The following is a 5,014-nucleotide window of genomic DNA, read 5'->3' on the forward strand; positions in this document are numbered from 1 at the left end:
CCACGAGTGAGATCATGACCTAAGCCAAAGTCAGACAGTCAATCAACTGAGCCACCCAGGCACCCCAAGAAAAACCTTTTCTATAAATCAAGGGAGGTGAGAGAACGCCAGCATGGAGAGAACTAGGGACAGAAGATACCAAAAATACATACGTATGTGTGCGTGTGTGTATATATATATGTATGATATATTTTGGAATATATATCATATATTTTGTAATATATTACAAAATACATTTTGTAATATACATATATATATACATATGTATATATATATATATTCCAAAATATATCATCCCTGCCCTATGAAAGCATGAAAAAATACTAATGAAAATTCAATTTGAATTACCCAGAGCTAACATATGAAGCATGAAGTCACAAGAATACACAGTTGATCTTCATTATTCATGGATTGCATATTTGCAAATTCACCTTCTTCTAAAATTTACTTGTAACTCCAAAATCCATACATCTGGAACCTCCACAGTCACTAACAAGGCAGGCACAGTGTACTGAAAATCAAAGCTGCTGGACACGCACATTTCCATCTTCCGTTGTCTCGAACAAGACAAGGTTTTGCTTTGTCTCAGCTCTTGCTCTGTAAACAAATGTCCTTTCCATGGTCTATTTAGTGTCATTTTGTTCACATTTTGTACTTTTTGTTGGTGATTTCGCTGTTTAAATCAGTCCCCCACAAAGCACTCACATGCTGTCTAGTGTTTCCAAGGGTAGAAAGGCTGTGATGTGACGTACAGAGAAAGTATGCATGTTAGATAAGCTTTGTCCAGGTAGGAATTATGGTGACATTGGCTGTGGGTTCAGTGCTCATCAATCAAAAGCATGGTACTTCCAGAAAAAAAAGAGAGGGAAAGTTCACTAATCTGTATGGGAGGCCACTCCACAATGTTTTAAACTATCATCTGTAGTGCTTCAGAAAAGATGGAAAAGTAGCTAAATTTATGGATGTGTAAGTTGACAACTGATAAGCAATGTATACTGGATGACACTGCTGTGAGGCTGGACACCAAAGAAATTCATGGTCATGCTACCCAGGGTCAGGAAAATGTCAGGCCCTTCTCAGCTAGGGAGGGCTGGCTTGCATGTTTCAAAAAGTAATATGGCCTGAAAAATGCTAAATTTGCAGGTTCTGCAGGTCAAGAAGCTAAGAAAGAATTTTTTACAATTTTCTCTCAGTGTTATATAGGAAAAGGATTAAATGGAAGAGTGTTTTCAACAGTGATGAGACTGGCTTGTTTTACAAGAATATTGGCAAACCAACCTCTATAACATGAATGGCATTTGAGTTGACCAAAATGTTGTGATCAGAGGCATGTGGAAACTTAAAGCTGACTTTCCTTTAGGGGCAACAGTTCAATATTTGCCAATTCAGTGTCCATAGCGACTTTATAGAATATAACAACTGAATAACGAGAACCAACTGTGTGTGTGTATGTGAGTGTGTGTGTGTGTGTGTGTGTGTGTGCGTGCACATGCCTGTCTGCATAAATACCTATTGCTAACTGAAAATGAGTGAGGTTCAACTTAATTTTCCCGTTTCTCCAGTCTGGGATTTAGTACTTCCAGATCACAATCTCCCATTGCACATGTTAGCCATGTGGAATTTTCATAACGTGTTTTTGGTTGTTGCTTTTGTTTGATTTTATATCTTTAAATCCTTGGTCACTTTCAAATGAGTTTTCAAAAGCAGCTAACATAAGAATTATGGCCAATACTCTTTTTCTAATTGCTTTAGCTGTTTTTTGAGGTTTGTTTTTAGACCTTGGCTTTTTTTAATATCTTGGCTTTTTTGGTAAAAATGGAAAGTAATGTGGAACTAACCATATCCCTCTACAAATTATCCTAATTGGGGAACTCACACTTAAGTCTGAGGATGGCTGAGAATTCATTCTTTCCTAAATGAAAAGTTGGATTTTCCCTCCTGCAAAAATCCTTTTGCCAAAGGGACTGTTTGCCACTTTTTTTTTTTTTTTGGCACTGCAGTCTATATGCTATTAATGCAAAATCCGATAAATGCACAGATCTTGTATTCACACAGACCCTATTCTCTTCTAAGAATCTAAGAATTCTTTTTAAGTAAAATCATTTTGGAATATAAATTGAAAATTGAAGAGTAATAAAAAGAAGCAGAATTTCTACTTCATCTCCGCACAGATTTCCCATCTCCTGTCAACTCTTCTTGCAGTTTAGGGGAATGCGCAACAATTTAATTGTTCTACTTGGTTGCAAATAGCAGGACATGCAAGTAGAAGATGAATCTATTTTGGCAAACGCATTATTAAAAATCTTTTAAATGTGCTTGCACAGAAGTGAAGGAAATGTTTCTGTGCCTGGATGGGAAAGGCAGTGAAAGGCTCTCTGTGCAGAGACTCTGTTTGTAATGCGAATAGGACTGCCATAAATGTGCAGTTGGGAAGGGGATGGTGGTGGAGGAGTGTGGATAGACCTTCTGAAATAAGAGCAGAGGCTTCAGGTTTGTTGATGAAAAACAACACTCTTGTGTTGGGGGTGTAAAACCCAAGGTTCTAGGGTATAGGATTCTGGGGACTAGAGGCTTGGGAGTAAACATGGAGTATAGTGATGTGGCAGCCACTGTCGATACCTCACTCTTATTGCCCTTGTCTTACCCTTCTAGTTCTTGGCCTCCAACTGCGAGCATCTGCTTCTGGTTGCCTGAGAAATTCTCAGATCTCCAGAGCCCACCTTGCATGCAAGTACAACAGACCAGGAGTCCTGGGGAGGGAACACCGCCCACCCCCAGCAGTCCTCAAGCAATGAATGAGGCCTGACCTCCTCCACACAAGTAGCAGACTTCTGCAGTATGTTCCACACTGGCTTCTAGAGATCCTTGGTGGGACTGAGCTCCAGATGCCCACACTTATTGGCCTCTTTTCTTTCCCTGTCTCCCTTCCCCAGTCCCCAGCTTTGTTCCTGTGGATCATGCTGTAAATGAAATATCTGCACTCACTTCCTTATCTCAGGGTCTGTGTCCCATGAAACCCAAACCAAAGAAATAAGTGAGCCAGGTTCTAGAATCCTCAAAATGAGTGGTTGTGGGGCTCTCATATTCATCTGTGATGTTTCTTTAGTCACAAATGAAAGAAAAGAAAACCCAGAAGCAGGGATCAAGAAAGTATTGTCAGTGAATGAAGCAACTGGTTGGGGATGGTGGCTACAACTAGCTCTAGTCATCTGATTTCATTGGGCAATGTGACCTTTTGTTTGCCAGATCCTCTTATGGGAAGTGAGATTTTTATTTTATGTTTATTTATTTTCCAAAGTTTATTTATTTACTTTGAGAGAGAGAGAGAGAGAGAGAGAGAGAGAAGCAGTAAGAGGGAGAGAGAGACAGAATCCCAAGCAGGCTTCACATTGTCAGTGCAGAGCCCGATTCAGGGCTCAAACTCATGAACTGCAAGATCATGACCTGAGCCAAAATCAAGAACTGGACCCTTAACTGACTGCCATCCAGGTGTCCTAGGGATGTGATTTTTAAAGGCTGAGAATTAATTCGGACTTTTTAAAAATACAAAGCACAATACAGCAAATTTGGAAAACTGTGGGGATGTCTGCTAAAACAGAGCATGTGCATGCCCTATGATGAAGCAATTCCACTCCTGGGTAGATACTCAAGAAAACTGCATACTTATGAGCACCAAAAGACATGTACTGGAATGTTCATAGAAGCACTATTCATAATAGCTCCAAACTGGAAAGGACACATATGCTCCCAAGCAGTAGGGTGGAGAGATAAATTGTGCATACCCATGTGCTAGGATACTTACTATACAGCAAGGAGATTGTGTAAATCATTGCTACTGACCACAGTATGAATGTTCTCAAACATCATATTGAACCAAAGAAGGCTGAATGAAGTATATGTCCTGTATTATTCCATTCATGTAAGCTACATAACTACATAAGCAGACAAAATTAATCCATGCCATTGAAAGACAAGTCTTTCTTATTCAAATAAGTTTCTCCAGTCATCTGCTACACTGCCAAGATCCCATGGGTAAGGATATACACACTTCAAGGATAAATCATTTCTCCTTCTTTTAAGGTATAATTCTTCCTGAAAAGGGTGATAACATAGATCTATTAGTCATTATTACGTTAGCATGAATTAGGACAGAACATTGACAGAAGGCCTGGTCTAGATGAACCTACCTCTGTTAGGAACTGTAGATGTGGAAATGGACAAGTCAGAATCTGTGCCCTGCTGAATGGACTACACCTAAACCAGTCATGGAAGTCATATGTTGATTTGCATCAGTCTTGGTTACTGCCCACCCCTAATTCAATTGCTGAGGACAGGGGGTGTGGGATCACACTCATTTGCTTATGTCATTTAGAAGCTGCTTTTGGAACAGAAACTGGGATTCGTTTCATCCAAACCTTATGACTGCTACTGTCTTACTTTGGGTTGCCCTAGAAACACATCCTGAAAACAAAGATTTAAATATAAGTAATTTATCTCGGGGGTAATTCTGGAAAACACTAGTAAAGGAGTAAAGAGGGAGGGGACAGCTGAAGGGCAAGGGAGTTGGAATGTTTATATACCCATTTCTATCTGTCATTAAGTGAGTACTGGTCCTAGAAGACATTAATTCTCTATAGTGTTCTCTATGTGTTCCTGGCTCTGCAGTGTCACCTTGGATATGTCCACAGGCCCTTAGACCAGACACTGTGTTCACAGCATGGGAAGTGATGGGCGAATTTTCCTAACATTTAATCTTTCTTGTAGTGATTTTCAGATGAAGTCAATGAGACTCAGAAAGGTTAAGTAACTTGGCCCAGATCATACACTGACAAGTGAGAAAAGTGAGGGTCAAATACAGAATATCTGACTCCTTTAAAATGCTTCACTCGCAGAGTGCCTTTGGGGGATGCGTGTGTGTGTGTGTGTGTGTCTGTGTGTGTGTGTGTGTGTGTGTGTGTGTGTGGCTTTTCCCCCCTCACCTCCACTCTCACTCCCAAGTATAGCTACCAGCTCT

Source organism: Lynx canadensis, chromosome A3 (genome assembly GCF_007474595.2).
Source record: "Lynx canadensis isolate LIC74 chromosome A3, mLynCan4.pri.v2, whole genome shotgun sequence".
In the NCBI taxonomy this organism is placed as follows: Eukaryota; Metazoa; Chordata; class Mammalia; order Carnivora; family Felidae; genus Lynx; species Lynx canadensis.